At 38.2% G+C, this 21,206-nt stretch overlaps 1 protein-coding gene across 2 annotated transcripts in view; it reads left to right on the forward strand.

Annotated features, from left to right (window-relative positions):
• The first annotated feature begins 1,092 nt into the window (after positions 1 to 1,092).
• The window catches only part of PKIB (cAMP-dependent protein kinase inhibitor beta), a 104,566-nt gene continuing 84,452 nt past the window's right edge, over positions 1,093 to 21,206 (forward strand). Inside the window, exons 1-2 of one of the 2 annotated variants that reach the window (XM_030314608.1) lie at positions 1,093 to 1,224; positions 20,044 to 20,141. The gene's annotated coding sequence lies outside the window, so the exon portion shown is untranslated. The remainder of the gene's footprint in view (positions 1,225 to 20,043; positions 20,142 to 21,206) is intronic. The other variant, XM_032593327.1, reaches the window with a different exon arrangement.

Consider the following 21,206-nt stretch of genomic DNA (forward strand, 5'->3'; position numbering starts at 1 on the left):
CATTAGTATTTTAAATCAAATATTTGACTGATTATAATTTTGTATCTCACATAGCCTTTGCCTAAAAAGGGAATTTAGAAGTAGTCATTAGTGAAGCAGGTATCATAGGCCTTGGTTAGGGAGCCAGAGCAGAATGCCAATGCGAATATTGGTATTAAGATTTTAAGCACTAAAAACGACTTTCAGGAAAACAGAGGCGATCTCAGGACTTTAATGAGGACAAACCAGAGAATCGTATCTTAATTTTTTCAGCACTATTGTCATCCATTTAATATGGCTTTCTTTAAAAAAATTTTTTTTTTTAATGTTTTATTTTATTTTTGAGACAGAGACAGAGCATGAGCGGGGGAGGGTTAGAGAGAGAGGGAGACACAGAATCCGAAGCAGGCTCCAGGTAACATGGCTTTCAAAGGACACAGTGAAACCCTAATAAGGACCTAATTTTCCTTGTGAGAACCTGAAAACGAAACTGGATATGGCATTATTATCTATTTTTCTTTGCCTAAAAGTTGTTGGCATTGTATGTTCCTTCCCAATCTGTTAAAATAATCTGCTAATAAACACGAAGACCCAGATTCTGGGTGCAGATAAGAAAACTATGCACATTCCTACCTTCTCCAAACAGTCACGAGTAGATCAAAACGCAACCTTAGGACTCTTGGAGAATACATCCCCCCGGGCGCACACGATGGGTCGAACCGACAAGTTGTAGCGTCTGGGAACTGGGAGAGTGGCGAAATTCCTGCACTCACATCAAGCGAATTCTTAACACAACCTGAGCAATCACCCAGGAGGACAGAGTGGCAGGAGGGTAGAACAGAGGTTCTGTGATCACTGACGAGTTTTGTTAACACGCTTGCAGGAGAGTCCTGCGCGGGGCGCCTACCGGGAAGAGCCACTGTCGCTCTTCCCCGCGAGCCTCACGGCGCCCAGAGCTCCACTGCACGCGGATACCGAGGAGGGTGTGTGCGTGGCGGGGAGGGGGGGGGGGGAGCGCTCTGAGCCGGGGGCGGGTCCCGCCTGTCGCTCCCTCCGCCCTCCGAGTCACTGCCACCTTCTGGCTGCGCCCCAGCCCAGCAGCTCAGAGGCGTCCGCATAGCAGTGGACGGGAAAGGCGGCAGGGAGCTGGAGCCCGCGTCGCAGCTCTCGGCCACAGGGAGGCTGGGCGAACCCGCGCGCGAGGACACCTGGCCCAGGCTCAGCGCGGAGCTCTGCGCACGGCTGGTACGTACCAGGTGGAGGGATAGAGGGCGTGAGCATGGCTTGTGCGAAGGAGGGAGGGAAAGGACTTGGGGAGTCGGGGGAGACTGAGTGAGGGAAGATGTGGTAAGTGCAACTTTCCCATTTTCCGCTCAGTCTTCACAGGCACGGGGGAATTCAAAGCAGGTGCCCGGTGTGCTAGAGCGGCCACATCATTAGTATGCAAACTGAGGTACTGTCTGGGTGCAAGGGGGAGCTTAGGTCAATAGGCATAACCTGGGAGGTTTGGTTACGTGTTTTTTGCAGAGTCTGCCCTGAAGGTGGACATTAGTGACCTCCTGTCCTGAGTTGTTGAGCCCTTAGCCTCTCTCGCCGGCAATGCCACGTCGTTTTCCTTGGGCTGCGCGTTCCCAGCCCCAGGCAGCTGCTGGCGGCCACCGGAAAAGCAGAGAGACGCGAGTTCTAACCCGCTCTGCCAGCGTCAGGCTCTGTGGCTTTAGCCAACTCACCTCATCTCACCTCACTAGTCTCCGTTCATTCTTTGACAAAATACGGGACTGATTAGACCGGATGATCCTGAGGTTTCCCCGAGCCTAGGACTCCTGCCCGGGAGTTAGCAGGGGCTTAGGAGATGGAGGGCGTGGGTCCTGCTTGCTGCTGCTGTAATCCCTTGGGGAAGCACCTGAAAGTGTCTTCTGGGGGAGATGGCCCGTCTGCCTCTGCTGGCTCCCTGCAGAATAAGGCTGAGACTGACCCTCCAGTCCCATCTTCGTAGAATTCATCCCAGGGAGCGCAACTGAACTCGGTTCCTTTCGAAAACGTTTAGCATGAGCGGGGTAAAAGGGAAACACACTTAACCCTCCAGCCCCCACCTCACCCCACACTACCCCCTCCAAAAAAAACCCCTCAGTTATTACTAGTCGGAGTCTGTGCAGGACAGAAAGTAGAAATCTGAGCCCGGAGACCACTTAAATATCCACTTAGAAAAAAATCAAAAAGTAAAAACACAACGGTTTGTATACTGAAAAAGAATTGGGTAAGAATTACTGTGAGCATTACATCTTTATGTACATGTAGATTCAAAATCTGTCTCTCCACTTTGTCTCTTCACAAGATGCCTTCATATCGGCGTTTCTACACATTAAAAAAAATCCTTCTGAGATTTAATATTCAGAAAGCTCAGAATTTGGGTTGTTAAAATGAGATCTGATGGCCATAAAGCTCACAGAAAGTCCTGTAATGGGGTAGATTGTGGATCGAGGTTGGTTAGGCCAACATTTTGAAAACCTTTTTTGTTTCCTACGGATATGATCCATACTTGAATGCCCCTCTGTAGATACTACTCAAAAGCGTTCATTTTCTAAAAAGACGCTTCAGAAGATAAAATGATTCCATTTTGAAGCAAAGTATGATTTTTTTGGGGGGGGGAGTCTTAAGTAATTGACTTTAGTCTGCCACATCTTTCTACAACAAAATATCCAAGGCTAATGGAATACTTATGCAGGAAATTTAAAAATGTGTCACATACCATTTGCGTTAGACAATTTTTCTCCTCTTTAGTCAATTTTAAACTAGAAATTTAGATTTTTAGAAATTTACCCCTTTCAGTGATTTTTAAGGAAAATTTACCAAGTTGTAAAAACATTATCATAACTCAGTTTTTATACCACTTTCATCACCCCCAAAAGATTCCTCATGTCCATTTATGGTTAGTCTCTGTTCTCACTCCCAACCACTAATCTCTTTACAGTTTCTATAGATTTGTCTTTTCTGGACATTTCTTATAAGTGGAATCATCCGATATGTGGTCTTTTGTTTATGGCTTCTTTTACGTAGCATAATGTTTTTGAGATTCATCTATGTTGTAGCATGTATCAGTATTTCATTTCTTTTTTTCCATTGTATGGATATACCACATTCTGTCTCTCTTCATTAGTGAATGGACATTTGTGTTGTTTTCAGTTTGAGGCTATTATGAATCATGATGCTAAGGACATTTTCATGCAAGTCTTAACGGGTACATATGTTTTCATTTCTCAAAGGTAGATATTCATCAGTGGAATTGCTGAGTTGTATGATAAACTTATGTCTAACTTTTAAAGAGCATTATAGAGTGATTTTTAGGTAGAAGTTTTATATTTACAAAAAGTCAAAAATTCTGGAGACATAAATGTTTCTTACTGGATCATATATGATTTGATACATACATGTAGAGAGAAGGTTGGGAGAGGAAACACTTTTCTTTCTTTCGAATTTAGAGCTCAGATAATTTTGAAAAAAAGTAGTATTTCTCAGAAATAAAATATTTTTAAAGACAATTTTATTTTTGCAACAGTTTTAGTTAGATTCAAAGTAAAATTGAAAGGAAAGTACAGAGATTTCCCATATAACCGGTGCCTTCACACATGTATAGCCTCCCCCATTGTCAAAATCGTCCACAGGACTGGTGCATTTATTACAATGGATAAACCTACACTGACATATTGTAATCATTCAAAGTCCATAGTTAACCTAGGATTCACTCTTTTACATTCTATGCACATTGTTTGGGCAAATGTGTAATGACAGGCATCCATTATTGTAATATCATGCAGAGTATTTTCATTGCCCTAAAAATCCTCTGTTTTCTGCCTATTCATACCTCTCCCCAATTTCCTTTTTTAATGCTTAATGAGAGTAAATCAGGCTTAATAAAGACTGAATTTCCTTCTATGTCCATTGAAAATGAGAAAGAAAGCAATTTGAAAATTGTGTTTCAAAATGTTGATGACACTCAGACCTTAATGGGCTGATAGTAAATTCAGTGGTTTTCCATTCCCTCAATACAAGATTTTAATTGAGTTAAAAAATAATTTTTCTGAATATAAAAACCCTAAAATCCTATGATAAAATAAGCTTCCTTAACCATGATGCCACATAATTCTTTTAAATAATAATTAAACATACTCTATTCTTAGATGTGGAGATCTAAGGCCTATGATTGCATATTTATGATGTGTATAAAAATCACATATTGAGAATAAATCTAGAGCTCCTGTATTTGTATTTTAAAACTTCTGCCATTAGTACAGTGCTTTTCTGAATCTTGTTGGTCTCAGAAATTTTTATGTTAATATGCTGTATGTACTTTTTATGTTATGATCAGTTGGTGACATTACATAAAAAGAACTCCAGGTTAAGAATCTGAACATACCAAAAGTGGTTATGTTGTTGTTGTTGCTGTTGTTTTATTGGATATACAACTGATTTTGAGAACTCAAATAGTCTACTCTTCACTCAAGTGAGATATACTCTTTATTCCAGTTCTCAATGGCAAGACCAGTTTTATGCCCGGGTATGTTGCAGGCTGTGGGCTTTATAAATCAGAGTGGATTTGTGTCCTCCAGACACTTCTACTTCTAAAATATGATGGTGTCCAACAGTTGGGTATTTAGTTGCAAAAGAAGTTCAGAGTTGTCTAAGAATAAAATAATTTGGATTCATTATACTGTATTCCTGAACAGGAAGAGGTAATCTCACCTGGAATCCTGGATCAGTTAGAATGAGATTTCTCAGACTGGAAAGAGGGTCAAGGAAAATGAAGGCACTTTGAGATTACATAGTCTGGGGCCAAGATGGCTGGAACTTGTTTGTAGCATTTATAGGCAAAATAAATGGAGCTAAATTTTTTCTTCTATTTCTTAAATTCTCCCTTCCCATAGTCTCCACTTCCTTAAGCTCTAAAATCTACTATGTTGATGAAAAAGAATCCCCACTTGGGAATATGGAAATCACCATGGTTAACTCTAAGACTTTCACTTTTGAGGTGGAATAAAGGAGGAAACTGATACCCAGTGTTATAGTTTCAGGAATAAAACCATGGAAGACAGGGAAGAGTTAAGCAGTCTTCCCAAGCATGCGTCTACTTAAATTACTATAAAATTCTTTATTTCTAATCTTTATGGGCTGGGCTAATATGTCTCAGAAGAAAACAGTATTTTTAAAAATCTGTGTATGCGTGTGTGCACGTGTGCATGCACATGCATGCACATAACTAAGGATGGCTTATAACTCATGTAATTACATTAGTTTATTATGCTTGTTTATTTAAAAAATGAGAATAAGTACTTCTCTTGTGGAGTCTCTGGAGCCAAGGTATACTATTAAATTTCAAAACACTGAAATAAGCCCCTCTTGTCTGTCTTTCCCAAAGAGGCCTTGAAATCTAATAAAAAGCTAGATTGTAGATATGATAGATTTTCCACATGCTAAAGGTTTATAAAGAATCCACGAAGCCAAAAGAAGATGTTATAGAGTCCAGAGCTTCCACAGAAACTACTCTTTCTTTTAGTTCCTACATCCCTGAAGAAGGAGAGCTATCATGATTGTGTGCATTGCAGTAAAGAAGCAGTAACAAAAAATAAAAAGCAGCTCTACATCTTTCTAATATGCCATGAAATTGTATGTATGTATTTATATATACTCTTGTAACTCTGACAAGTTTGGATTTGAGGGAGGTTGAACACCTAGTGTAGTAGCCCCAGAAAGAGATGTTAAAGAGTAAATTGGGGATTAGGGATAACGAATTAGAGATGAACAAGAGTATTTGAAGTCTAGAAATATTAGAAGCTGAAGATGATCAGGTTTGACAAGTGGGATATGAAGTTAGAAAGAGGTGGTAGTAAAGAGTGCTTCTCAGAGTCTTGGCTTGAGGTTTGAGGCAATATAAGAATGAGGGCAAATTTGGCAGATTTACTGGGTTGGATAATGTCTCCTCAAAATTCATGTACTTCTTGGATTTTCAGAATGTGACCTTATTTAGAAAGTGGGTCATTGCAGTTGTAATTGGTTAATATGGACTAGGGTGGTCTCTAACCCAATACAATTACTATCCTTATAAGAAAAAAAAAAAAAAAGACACAGAGACAGACATGGAGGAAGACAAACATAGAGGCAGAGACTGGAGTTATGCAGATGCAAGGAATTCCAAGATTTGCCAGCAACCACCAGAAGCTAGGAGAGATCTATGGAACAGATTCTCTTTCTGAATCCCCAAGAAAGAACCAACCCTACTGACACCTTGATTTTGGATTGCTGACCTCCCAAACTGTGTGGGAGTAAATTCATATTGTTTTAAGGCACTTGGTTTGTGGCAATTTGTTGTGGCAGCCCTAGGAAACTAATATAGTGGGTATGGGGGAAGATGATGAGTAAAAGAGGAATCAGAGTTGAAGATATCCAAGAGGCTGTTTTTTAACAAGCTCAGGAGGCATACAGGAAGTTAACTATAATGATGAGACTTCTATGGCAAGCACGTAGAATGAGAAGGGAAGTGGGATAAAATGGAAGCCTAGGAAGTGAATTCTCCTGAGAGCCCAAAAAAGAGAAGCTGGAAAGGGCATTGTCATAGCAACAAGGGTATGTAGCGTGTCAAAATGTGTGGTGTGATCAATAGGTCATAGTCATGAGATGACCTTGTAGGAAAAGGGCTGAAAGGACTTTTTATTTGACAAGTAGCCTACCAGTCAGAGTAATAGTTTTATGATTGGGAGGTGGAGGCCAGATTTTACTGGGTGAAAAATGGAAAGTAAGGGAATGGGATCAGCCAGTGTTGAGTGCCCATCCTATGACTGTAACCAAAAATAGGGAGAAAAAGGTGGGTGGGTAGTGGGAGTCAGGACATAGGGTCAAATTAATTTTTAGTTACTGTTTCAAGGAGAGGTCTTGATTCTCTCTTTCGATGCCATGAAAAAGTGATTAGTGTGGGAGAGGCCGAAGGCACAGAAAAGATAGTTTATGGAGCTGATTTCCAAAGGAGGAAATGGGATTAGGGCAAATGTAGAGAACTTCAACGTATAACGTATTTTTTCAATATGTAACAGAGGCTTAAAATTTTTCGAAGGGACCATGTTAACTTTTTCTTCACGTGGAAATGAGCATACATGTTAAGCAAATGGAAACTTAACTATTTACTGAACAACATACCAGGCCCAGACTAGGTGCTTTCACATATTACATTTATTCTCCAATCTGTGGAGTTGGTCTTATGGCTCTATTTTCTAAATAAGTAGGTGAAGAGAATATCTTTTCAAAGTCATTTAATAGAAAGTAGCGGATTTGAGATCAAATGCCGGGTTTGACTGGGGCTTAAATTCACAGCTTACCATTCTAACTCGAAATACTCAGCTCATTCACTCATATTGGACATTCTTTTTTTTTAAACATTTATTTATTCATTAATATATTTATTCATTTTTCATCCTCATAAATTAGCCACCTGTTAGCTTTTTAATGTTGTTGTTGTTTTGTTTTGTCTTATTTATTTATTTGTGTTGTTGTTGTTGTTTTGATCTAAGCTCTATACCCAATGTGGGACTTGAACTCCTGACCCTGAGTTCAAGAGTCACATGCTCCACCGACTGAGCCAGCCAGGTGCCCCTCGAATTGGACATTCTGAACAGTTGCTGCTGAGCATGACACATGCCCTGTGCTCAGTATTAGTTGTAAAGATGGTTACAAAAAAAGCAATGTGTTCACTTGGGCAATGCACCCACTGTATCCTGAAATAGTCCAAGTCATATACCCACTGAACTAGGTTTGGTTTAAACCAGGTCATTTCGGGTTTTCCATTAATTTGTACCACTTGGATTTGACAGTGCAGAAATGGGACCAGTCTACAACATGGGGGGTATAATTTTTATTTGTTTGCCTCAAGGAGGAGTGGGAGCAGGTTGTCAGGGGATGTGAGACGTATTTTCCTCACAGAGTAGATCTGGGTCAGTTCCCTGAGATGTCTGTGGAATTTTGCCAAAAAGTATTAAACTTCAAGTAAAACCCAGCATAAGTTGTTCCAACTCTGAGGAGTCCATGTTTTGGGTTCTAGTTTGGGGAGAAACAAAGCACTTTTTTACTCATAGATGTTTATTTTTACCAACACTTTAAATAAAGTATCTTAATTTATCCTAATTTGTTGAAAACTTTTTATATTATTTATCAATAATTATTATTGGTCTTAATAGTCAAAGGGTTCACTTCTTTACTTTGTTGTTTTATCTCAGTATGATCCACTTGAAATATGGATTTTATTAATGAAATAAGGATTTTGTATAATAACAACAATTTAGGATTTATCTGAAAATATCTCAAATTGTCTTACAGAAATATTGTTAAAGGTTTACTTCGTCAACTTCTTTCAGATATTTTTATCATAAAGCCATCACACAAGAACATTTAAAGATTTTTTAATATTAGTTTTAATATTCAATACTGAGTATCTTCCAATTTTTGTATGTTTGTAGGGTTATATTTTTATATTGATGTAATGATGTTATACAGTTTGTATACTATTGCAAATTTTAAAAAAACCAGCATTTTTCCTTCATATGTAAAGTAACCCGTCAGATAGTTTTTGGTTAGATAAACTTTCAGATCTCAAGGGTATGAAACAGATAATTTTCCATTTTACCAAAAGAGTACATTCTAATTTTGCTGCACCCTGTGGTAATCATTGATTTCAGAAATGAGAAAGCAAAAGAAAAACATACCCAATCCATTAAAATACATTGCTTTAAATATTAGCAACGTTCAAATGTAGAATTCAGTTTTTTCAAGAACCATATGTGCTTGCTATTGTAAATTCTTCACCAAGAATCACAGATTCTTACTCAATCTTATCTTTTTTGTCAACTCTGCCTTGTTACACTGTAATGAGTTATTCTATATTTTCTTTCCAGAGCCCGTAATATTTGCCGCTTAAAATACCACTAAGTTTTAACTTTAAAATTTTTGAAGTGTTTCTGAGATAATTTACATTGCAGTGAAAAATCAAGAAGTTTCAGAATTATATTAAGAAGAAAATAGGCTCTACCTATATTTCCACCATTAATTATAAAATCCTTTGCATATATGGAACTTTAAAAAAACAAAATTGAGGGTTGCCTGGGTGGCTCAGTTGGTTAATTATCTGACTCTTGATTTTGGCTCAGGTCACAATCCCAAGGGTTGTGGGATGGAGCCCTGAAAGCCCTGAGTCAGGCTCTGTGCTGAGCGCAGAGCCTGCTTAAGATTCTCTGTCTCTGTCTCTATCTCTCTGTCTCTCTTTCTCTCTCTCTCTCTCTCCTTTTCCCCTGTTTGTGCTCTCTCTCTCTCTCTCCCTGTCAAATAAAATAAAAAAAAATTAAAAAAGAATTTTAGGGACTGGGTAGAAAGATACATTGGAGCTGTAGTGAAGAATTTTAATTTTTTTTTAATGTTTATTTATTTTTGAGAGGGAGAGAGACAGAGACAGATACAGCATGAGCAGAAGAGGGGCAGAGAGAGAGGGAGACACAGAATCTGAAGCAGGCTCCAGGCTCTGAGCTGTGAGCACAGAGCCCGACTCGGGGCTCGACCCCACAGGCTGAGAGAGCATGACCTGAGCAGAAGTTGTATGCTTAACTGACTGAGGCACCCAGGCGTCCCTGTGGTGAAGAATTTTATATGCTGGCATGAGAACTTTGGACTTAAATTTGTAGCTAATTTGCGTTCTTGAAAGTTTTTGAGTAGGGAGTCATATAATCAGTGTGGTACTCTATGAGTCAAAAATTATTTTGACAGGTTGTTTAGATGAGGATAAATATAAGAGTGGCATGCATTTTTAAAAGAAACCAGACAGTGAAAAAATGGTTATTTGTAGAATTGGTTTAAAAATTTTTGGTTTATGGCAATTCAATATGAATTGGTATTGTGAAGTGCTTGTCAAACAAAAGTAGTGTATTTTTAAGTTGTATCAATAGCAGTGTCTTATCCAGAATGGAGGAAATGATGGTCCTATTCTGTTATGCTGTGGTCAAATTGTTCTCCCTCTTTTCCACCAAAAAATTCCCAGAAATCTAGGGTATAACTTAAGTGCTCCATAGAAAAGTGCAAAGTTTCAATGAAATTTTATATTCATCTTACAAGTAAGTATAAATTTTGCATTCTACTTCTTTTTAACAATTTTTTAAAAAGTTTATTTATTTATTTTGAGAGAGCACATGCATGAGTGGTGGTGGGGCAGAGAGAAGGAGACAGGATACAAAGCCCATTCAGCACTGTCTGTGCAGAGCCCCATGCAGGGCTTGAACTCACAATGGTGAGATGATGACTGGAGCTGAAGTCCAACACTTAACCAACTGAGCCACCCAGGTGCCCCTGCATTCTAATTTATAACGTGTTTCTTTTTTTTTTTTTAATTTTTTTTAATGTTTATTTCTGAGACAGAGAGAGACAGAGCATGAGTGGGGCAGGGGCAGAGAAAGAGAGGGAGACACAGAATCCAAAGCAGGCTCCAGGCTCTGAGCTGTCAGCACAGAGCCTGACGCAGAGCTTGAACTCACAAACTGTGAGATCATGACCTGAGCCAAAGCCAGTCGTTCAACCAACTGAGCCACCCAGGCGCCCCTCTTTTGTTTTAATTAATATAAATATTCTTTAATATATATACTATCAAGTAAGACTGCTTTGATATTCAAAATTTATCACGTGGTTGTGAGTACCTTCTGGCACACAGTCTAATACTTCCAAGGATACAGGTTTCCTACCTGAGGAAGCACACAGCCTTAGCTGTATATGGGACCAACAGGCTCTTAATAGACTAAGAATTCTCTCTGAGTTTAACAGATAGGCGCACAATTCAGATTTCCATTGATTAGAGTTTGTATTGCATGGATTGACCTAGATAGTCATATTACTGCTAATATCAAAGTATTTGGTAATATGTTTACATAAACATATATGTGCACTTATTATAAAAAAATCATAAAAGTATTGTTATATTAAAAAATGGAGGCCTGTATTTGTAGCTCCTGAGGTGGTGAGGCAAGGTTGAACAGCTTTGAGATATTACACTTTGTTGCAACATTTGTGGGCTTTTGTGTTTTGTTTGGTCATGTTCCTATTTCTTAAATTAGTGTTTTGAGGGAGACAGATGTTGAATAAATAAAATTTTGCAAATTATTACTTAGGAAACTTTAAAATTAAAATGTTTTCTTGCTTTATTGGTGTTTAGTTATTTAGTTTCTTTTATACTCTCTTCTCTATTTTACTTACACCAAGATTTCTTCAAAAACTTTTTTTTAATGTTTATTTATTTATTTTTGACAGAGAGAGAGTGAGAGAGCGAGTGAGCGAGAGAGAGCGCACAAGCAGGGGAGGGGCAGAGAGAGAGAGAGAAACACAGAATCTGAAACAGGTTCCAAGCTCTGACCTGTTAGCACAGAGCCCAACATGGGGCTCGAACCCACAAACTGTGAGATCATGACCTGAGCCAAGGTTGGACGCTTAACCAACTGAGCCACCTAGGTGCCCCCAAAAGCTCTTCTAAGAGTTGCTAAACTGAAAGGGAAAGTATCTTCCCTATTACCAGCTCCAGACTAGCTTTTAGTGATTTGGTTACCAGACCATGTAGCTCCCTTGAGTTTGATGTTATTATAGTTATAACAAAAGGGGTGCAGGCAATGTGTTTATTTTAGCCATAATACTGGATGGGTTGTATCACGGCAGAGCTATCTACTTATTTGCTCAGAATGATTCATCATAGTTTACAGAGAGAGCAGCCCCAAATTCAGGAGATTAGTTTTCATTTTATTTTTTAGTAAATTGCTTTGCTACCCATCTCTGTTTAATTAAGAGGTTAAAAATGCCTTATCCGCATGTATTTTACAATTTTGTCTAGGCGCATTATTTTGTAATCATTATTAAATATAGTATAAACACCTCCTTAATGCTAAGGAATATGCCAGGCACCGAGGAAACCAGGTTGAACAGAATAAGGTTCTAGCCCTTGAACAACATGGGGTTAATGTTGAGTAGGTAAATAACCGTAAAACTATGTGACTAATGCCATCACAGTAGTATGAATCAGTTGTAGAGATGCTCAGAGGTAGTTATATGTAATTCTAAAATCAGGGACAGTTTCTCAGAGGAGGTGATGTTATTGCTAAATCTTGACAGATAACCAATAGTTTGCCAGGCAAAGGGGAATGTGTCCTAGGAAGAGGAAAGAGACCTAAAGTATGTAGTGTGTTTAGGGAACTATAATTAAATCACATAGTGGACCCAGCAGGTGTGGCTGGAAGTTTGATGGGAAGTAGATTCAGAAGTGCCTTTCGTGCCATGCTAAATAGCTTGGACTTGACTGATGGTTTTAAAGTAGTGGAGTAGCAGAATCTTATTTGTACTATGGTATACTGGCTGCAAGCCCATGTTTCCCAAGGCACCTGCCTCTTCCTGCACAACAGAGAGGTAAGGGACAGTGAGGAAGATAGGGGCAAGGCTGTACTCATGTTCTGATGTGTGAGCAAGTTTTTAGATTGGTTGATTGAGTCGTTGCCTTTGTCCTAAGAGGTAGGTCGGATATAAATGGAAAAATATGACTAATTTAGATTTGTTGAATATAGAACTGATACATTGAAACTGAATATGTAAATGTAGGTTTAACTATTGACAAGAATTGAAGGTCTTTCCTTGACATTGCTATACTTAAATAGAGCTATGTGTTAAAACATTTCAGGAATAGGCTTATAAAGTTCTTATGTTTTCCCCATTTTTTTGGTCTGTTAACAGGCACTATCTAAATAGCAAAGTTCTTTGAAATTATGAAAGCTTTGAAAGTCACATTTTAAATCTGATTGAAAAAAGAATGACCTCCTTTATGTGTGTGTGCTTTTTAAAATAGACTTTTTTGGCCACAGATTCTGGCTCTGATGCATTAGTTTTCTGTCTGCTTCTCTAAAGATCCAAGGATAGAGTTTAAATTAAGGATACATTCAAGAGTACCCTTCAGGGTAGGACCTAGCTCACTGATTTCTATTTAGTGACAGTTGGAGAGCATTCTGAGAAATATGTATAGATTATGTGATTAGTCACTTAGGGCCCTGGCCTCCTGTTAACCTGGCCCTCTTGAGAAGCAGTGCACTGGGAGCAGCTGGGGTTGGTTGGGGGGGACTCAGTGCTGTTGCCTAGCAGTCCTAGAGGAGCAGTCATTAGGGGTTGTTGCCGAGCAACCAAGGGGCCATGGTGGTGCATCATCCCCCATGAGGTGTTACGGTAGTGGGCCTGCCCCCGTAGATGAAGCAGTACAGTTTGGCAGGAGGCCAAGCCTCCCTCAGAGGCACAAGGGTTGTTAGCAGTAAGTATTTGACCTTAGGATCAAAGATGATAACTTATGTTCTATGACCATGCAAGCAATTTATGGAATTATTGATGTAAATTTAATTAAACATGAACTGGGAGCAAGTCAGGTAGCTGTCGCAGCTAAAATTCTCATTCAACTACGTTCATTCCAGTTTCTTTCTCCTTCAGGCTTAGTTTGCAAGGTAAGGTTTCTGGGTAATGGAAAGTAATTTTTTCTTTATGCCTCATGGAATATGTAACTTTCCCTATTAACTTTATTTAGCCAAAACAAGTATGTACATTTGAGAAAAATCAGCAAGTTAATTCTGGTTTGGTCAAATCAGAAGATAATTTCACCAGGCCCACATCTTATTTTATTTTTAATATTTGACACAGTCCTTAAATGGCTCTTCAGGAGAGTCGATAAAATGTCAAGACTAATCAGCTTTTGTAAGAAGGCTGAATTTTGCTTTTAGGAATGAAAGTTGCCTGTGTTGAGCAATGGCTTCTCCTGAAGATCCAGGCGCATGTTTTAAAGGCCAAAATTGAGCTCTTTCAATATCTTGGAATAACACATAGTTGCATCAGAGGCTAAAGTGTGAAGCAGAGGAACGTGCAGCCGTCAGATTTGAGAAATAATTAACACTGACCAGCAAGAGAGAAGTGATAGGAACCTGATTTCCTTTCCTCCCACTTTGTTTTCATCTAGTATTTCTGGCCTTGGGCTTTAACTGTTTGCCTGCTGCTGTGAGTACAAAGGGAAAGCTTCTCTGTTGCATTAGGGTCTATATTCCTTGAGGGAACTATATTCTTTACAAAAAAAAACAAAAACAAAAGCAAAAAACTTAAAAGCTTAAAAATTCCTCTCAAAAATTTCACACAGATTTTTGTTTTACACCCATGCATGCACACTCGCTAATATGTCTAAGCCATTCAGTTAGAGGACTACTTGGATATACATATCAATAGTAATAGAAAATTTAAATGTTTTTCTAAGATGCCTTATTTATAGCTGCTTACCACCTAAGAGTGATCATGATCATTTTGCTGTTTTTATCATATGCATCATTGGTAGGAGCATTCTACTTATTTTTGTTATATAAGAATATTAATAAATCTAGAAGCACCTGAGTGGCTCAGTCTGTTAAGCGTCTGACTTCAGCTCAGGTCATGATCTCACAGTCCATGGGTTTGAGCCCTGCATCGGGCTCTGTGCTGACAGCTCAGAGCCTGGAGCCTGCTTCAGATTCTGTGTCTCCCTCTCTCTGCCCCTCTCCTGCTTATACTGTCTCCCTCTGTCTCTGTTTCTCTCTCTCTCAAAAATAAGTAAACATAAAAAAAAATTTTTAATTAAAAAAAAGAATATTAATAAATCTAAAACATTAAGCACAGTATGTACTGGGAATTTTTCTATATGACTTCACTTAAGTACATGTGTCATTTAACCCTCACAACAACTGTATGTGATAGGTGCTATTATTAAGGATATTTTACATTTGGGGAAATCTAGGCCTGCCCAGAAAGGTTAAGTAATGAGATCAAATGTACACAGTACAGATTTATAATCAGAAAGTATGTCTTTAGAATCTGTGCTCTCAGTCATTACAGAATTCTTTAAGTACAATATTATTTCATAAGGACAACCCAGTCAGTATTCACAACAGACTTGTTTTGGGTTTTAATGATATAATGCAAGAGAGTGCAAACTAAGTTTGCCTATTTTATTTTATTCTTTGGGCCTATACTCTATAGCAGGGGGCTTTTTAAATTATGCTTCTTTCCATCCACCCAAATTCTGTGAACATGAAAAATAAATTCAGCAGCAGTTAGCATTAAAGTTGTTTCTCTTTGGTATGAGATATGCAGGAATGGGAAGTGGTTAAAAGAAAAATGAGAGGAAATGAACAAGTGAATTATTTTTGAATCAATCCTCCAAAAAATTGGTATTTCCTAGAGCTTTGAAGCAAAACAATAACTATTGTTTAGTCATAAAAGAAAAATAATATAGGGAAAAAGTTATATATAGAAGCTAGGTCAGTAGTCCCAAGAATATTGTGAGGCATCATGATGCATAGTGGATTAATCACAGGCTTTAGAGTCAGATCTGAATTTGAATTCTGTCTCTGTGACGTATTAGGTATGTGACCTTAGGGAGGTATCTCACCATCTCTAAGCTTTGAAAAAAGTCTGCTATGTAGTAGATTAATTGTGATGATTAAATGGAGGAAAATGCTAAGTGTCTAGCAAGGCTCATGACACAGAACACGTGTTTATTAAATGTTAAAACCTCTTTGTCTCATTTCTGTCCCAGCAGCAGCAGCAACACCGACAGCAAAGTAAAAAGAGAATTATCCAGAGGACCTGACAGGTCAAGGGAATTTCACAGTGGAATTATGGGAGCAAAGTTTGTCAATATTTTTAGGACAAAGTTGGTCAAGTTTGCCAAATTCCTATAATAAAGGCAGTTATACAATGCTGGCATTACATTTTTAATTAGAAAACTTGTTTTTACTTTGCCTATTACACATATTTATGATATTGACTTGAATCTAAGAAGACAGCTGGCTGTTTAACTATTTGTATTAACTGCATGGGAAACATGAATATATCTGATTCTTTGTCATTTTCATCAGTTCCTCTTAATTCATTTTTCAGCTACTAAGATTTCATTCAAAAATTGTTTAATTAATAATTTCAGATAAAGTAGAAATGTGACATTTAGGTTGAATTTTGATTTTGGTCATTTATATGTATTTCTTATCAACTACTCTAGCTGTAACCTTCTGTCTCCTGAAACGGTCTGTGTTTCCTCCATGGTGTCTACCTTGTGGTAGACAACAGTTTTCTGACTGACTGACTGACTGACTGAATGAATGAATGAAACAGGTTATTTACAATTTTATGTATGTGCAATAGCTACCAAAATTTTTGAAAATATAGTAGTTGTCAAGGATTTGGCTAGTTGGTTTAAAAACTGTTATAGAAATCAAGCATATATAGTAGGAAAAATAGGAGAGAATAGGTTGAGTTAACGAGAGAGAAACAAGAACAAATAGAAGAATTTGAATAGAATAATGCTAATTTTACTGTGAAGACTTTTATACATGAATACATGAGTTTTCCATATTTCCACCAAAGTATAAATTCATGGCATAAATTCATTTTTTAAAGAAACGCATAGAGCAAAAGTGAACATAAAACATTTGCAAATCTTGGTTTTAAAGTTATGATACATCTTTTGCTCCTGCAAGTAAAGATGTATGAACTTTCTATTCAGTAATCACTACCTGAGTACTTACAGTATGTCGTGCTAAGTCCCATGGATGGATGAATAAAACATTGCCGTTCAAGATGTTCACAGGCTGCTAAGGAAGATTGTTACACACAGAGCCGTAAGGCATAGCTGCCATGATTAGTGCATCGGAGAGTTATGAACAAAGTGATTTAGTGGCAGGGATTATGATTAGTCTCAAACTGGAGCAATTCCAAAGAGCTTTACAAAGGAAGCAGCATTTGAGTTGGGATCCCTTAAGGATGGCCTAGACACTGCTAATTGAGAGCAAAAGATGATGTACATTGTAGGCAGAGGAGCAGGGTGGTTTCTATGTGGGCTGTTGGTGCAATTCTTTTGGCATTTGTTTCTAGCCCAATATGGCCAACAGGTTCAAACCAGTACATCTTATCACATCTTGTGCAAAGTCTCATGTATGGAAGGTACTCAGTAAGTATTGATTTTGAGCATCTAAATGAATAAACAAACAAACTTCCAGATCCTTCTTAATATGTGACAATAATTTCAAATACAATTATACTTCACTGAGAGTTATTTTATTTACTTGGTTGTATCTATGCAACTCAAAGGAGAATTTAGACTTTGTGAACTCTGATTAACATTCATTTCACCCAATTTTAAGAAAATATAGCTGTGGTCTTTGTTCCTATCACTCTGCCCTTCTCTTGCTTTACTTAATTTCTACACTTTCTTTAGTTTGTTTAGATGCATGAGTTCAAATATATCCCCCTATCCTTTTTTTTTTTTTTTCAACGTTTATTTATTTTTGGGACAGAGAGAGACAGAGCATGAACGGGGGAGGGGCAGAGAGAGAGGGAGACACACAGAATCGGAAACAGGCTCCAGGCTCTGAGCCATCAGCCCAGAGCCCGACGCGGGGCTCGAACTCACGGACCGCGAGATCGTGACCTGGCTGAAGTCGGACGCTTAACCGACTGCGCCACCCAGGCGCTCCCCCCATCCTTTTTTTAAGTCTAAAATATACACTTCCTTAAACTGAGGCTACGATGCTGTTTATATATGAAATGATATTTGGGTTGATATTTTGTATTTTCTCTTTAGAAGCAAAACAAAGTCATCCTGTTATACACATTCCACATTCTCCAGTTAAAACCTACAACAGAATGATAGAGAATAGGCACATATTTCGTATCTGAAAGTGTCCAGTAATGTATGGAGTAATTATCTGAGTTTTTAGGAGACTGCACTAACATTTGTGCCATAAATGACAGTTGGATTATTTCAGTTATGGTAGTTTTAGCCAATTAAAATTTGTCACGGTTTTTAACCCCTTTTCCTTTTCTTTCCTCTTTAGATTCAGCATGTCTTAGAAATCCAAATATGTTAGAGTATGATTCCTTTGTATTTTCCCCCACTTTGGAAGCCCAAACAAAACCCTTTAGAGCATCATAGTCCCAGAAGGAAGCTGCAAGACTTAAAAGTGTGATCACAGCTACCTTTTCTAGGATCCCAATCTGAATCTAGAGTTAACACACAAGAAGCACATTTTTTATTGTTGCAGTTCTTCGGGGAGGGTAATAATAGTATTGCATATTTGGTATTTTATTGTATGTGATCACCCTTGATTCCCAGAACAGCCTATAGAGATAAGCAAGATAAATATTTCCATCCCCATTTGATAAATAAAGCTCTGCCATTTACCTAACAAGAAAGGAGATGACTCCTCAAAGTCAACAGGTGATAAATGGATGAACTGGATGAACTGGAACTAGAACTAAGATCACTGTTTCTGCCCTTTATTACAATGCCCTCGGACTTTCTTGTGCTGGATTACTTGTAAGCTATGAGGAAATATGAGAAGCAAAGGAAAAAGAAGAGTAATGAAATTATTTGAAAACTACCTTAAAAGATGGCTAGCATAATGCTGTTGGCATTTGGGGGACAAGATACTTCATTTGAGAATAATGGTTAAACATTTCCACTATGTATAATTCTTGGGTTTTATACAAATTAAAAGTTCAGTGAGTGTCCCAACATGAATGGTGTGTGGAATATGGACTGGAAAAGGCTTGCGTTGAACCAGGGAGCCTACTGAGCGATGTTGTAACATCTGAAAGAACTGATGGGGTGGAGGAAGATGTGGGCATATGGTAATGGAATTGGAAGAGTGAGCTGAGGAACATTCTGAGCCTGAAATAGACAGAGTTTGGTGGTTTATGGGGAAGAGGGGTGAGAAGAAAACAGCAGACAGCTCTGGACTCTTTCCTGCTCTGAATAACCCTCGTAAAGTTAGACAGCACATATAAACATAGGAATATCGACAATACTGGCCCCACACTTTGTAGAAAAAGGAACAGGTAATCTCCCTAACATGAAACATGGTGCTCTCATCTAGGACAACTAAACATTTACCACATGCTCAAATATGTAGACGGCCCCAGTGAAAGGGGACCTGGGTTCAGCCACCTCTGTCAGGAATATATGTAGAAGTGAAAATAACCAATTTGTTTTCTGTACAATTAGTTTTAAAATAGGGGCTTTTGATATGTAAATACTTAAAAGAGTGTGAATAGGAAAACCTAGCAAGTGGATCAGATGCCTATTCACAGCAAATTTTCAAGCTACTTCTTGATATGGAGGCATTAGGTGTAGACTAAATTTTACTGGGTTCATTTTATCTTCCATAATTCCAAATATTATGGGGAAAACAATGTCTTTGCTTCTTGGCGTTGGAATTCAAATATGGATTGCTGCAGGGATTTGGTGCTTTTAAAATCACACATTTGAGAAAGGTTGTCACTCATCTAGTGAATCTTTTTTTTTTTATTTTTTTTATTTTTGGGACAGAGAGAGACAGAGCATGAACGGGGGAGGGGCAGAGAGAGAGGGAGACACAGAATCGGAAACAGGCTCCAGGCTCCGAGCCATCAGCCCAGAGCCTGACGCGGGGCTCGAACTCACGGACCGCGAGATCGTGACCTGGCTGAAGTCGGACGCTTAACCGACTGCGCCACCCAGGCGCCCCATAGTGAATCTATTTTCATTGGAAATTTGGAGAGCTGAAGAAAAGTATATATCTTGCTATATAGGTGATTTCACTATTCAGTAAGAATGTGTGTGACTGCTCATGTTACACAGTCTTAGAAGCAAAACTGAAGAAAGATTGCTCAGAACACAACTGATGAGTTTGAACAGTGAATCAAATAATAATAAGAAACACACTCCTCATTTATAAGGGAGTATTGAGCTGCTTACTCAAGGAAATTTATCCTGTTCCTGCTATAAATCAGAAGAGTATTAAAAAAAATCAGGATGAGGAATGGAAAAATAACAATGAATGTTGTTTTAAAATTGTGCAGCATTTTGTTGTTAAGTTAGACAATGTTATTGCCGAAGGAACCATGTGTTCTTTTCCAAAATAGACAAGGAATGAGAGATGTTAATCTTAATAAATCTTTTTCCCCCTTTGTTTCCTTCAGGGGTCACGGGTATACTGAAAGGCACTTGATCAAGAGAAATCTGGGGGAAGCTGGAAACCATCAAGTTATTGAGGCCACACAGGGCAGAAAAGATAGAAGTAGGTACACTTTTGATCCATTGATCCTGCTATTGAGGATGTCCCTAAAAATATCTTTGTTGCTATAAAGCCAGAGGACAGCAAAGAAAAGGTGCAGTGGTAGTCTTTATTTTAGAAAAAAAGTCGATACAGTTTAATCGAAGCTTGGTAGAATCTATTGTTAATGTCAGATTAATAGCAAATAACGCATGCTGAGAATTCGAGATTGACATTTTCATCTTGTGTTTGCCGGAGACCAGTGATTAGTACAGAGGCTGAGCCTAGCTTGATATTTACATTCTTAGTTGTGCTTGTTTAAGTTGTTCTTAGCAGAGGAAGTCAGCTTACCAAAATAATGTTTAAAATTTATAGTCTTTAAAACAGAAGAGAAACTCACTAGGTCTATCAGGTCAATTCTAATCTCCTCAGAGACCATAGTAAATACAAGCAAATATTTCTTTTTTTTAAGTTTATTTATTTATTTTGAGAGAGAGTGTGTGCAGGAGGGGTAGAGGGAGAAAGAGAGAAAGGCAGAGCCTGACACAGGGCTCGAACTCACTAATTGTGAGATCATGACCTGAGCTGAGCCAAGAGCCAGATGCTTAACTGACTGAGCCACCCAGGTGCCCCCAAGTAAATATTTCTTGATGATACTGATTGGTGGACAAAATGTGAAATACTCTTTTTTGAGAAACAGATTTCTTTGTGCTGGTGATATGTGTCTATATATCCATATATACCATGTATTTCATATTTACAAATAACGTATATATGATAATAATTATATATGTATATACATATATATATACATGATACCCATTTGTGTAGGTGAATATGAATATATACAGATCTCTGTATATACTCATATGTATATATAGAATATATATCACATATATTTATATCTGTGTATGCTTTTATTCACCTATTGTGTCCTTTAAAAATGAGGCTACATTCATGTTGCAATCTTAATATTTCACGAAAATTCTATTACATTGGTAGGACTTATATTTGAGGCCACTTCACTGTTTTAGTGCTGTGTTCTCCCAGCCAAAGAGAGGGGCCTGCCCCCACCCTTGCACTTCAGAT

This window comes from Lynx canadensis, chromosome B2 (assembly GCF_007474595.2).
Source record: "Lynx canadensis isolate LIC74 chromosome B2, mLynCan4.pri.v2, whole genome shotgun sequence".
NCBI lineage: Eukaryota > Metazoa > Chordata > Mammalia > Carnivora > Felidae > Lynx > Lynx canadensis.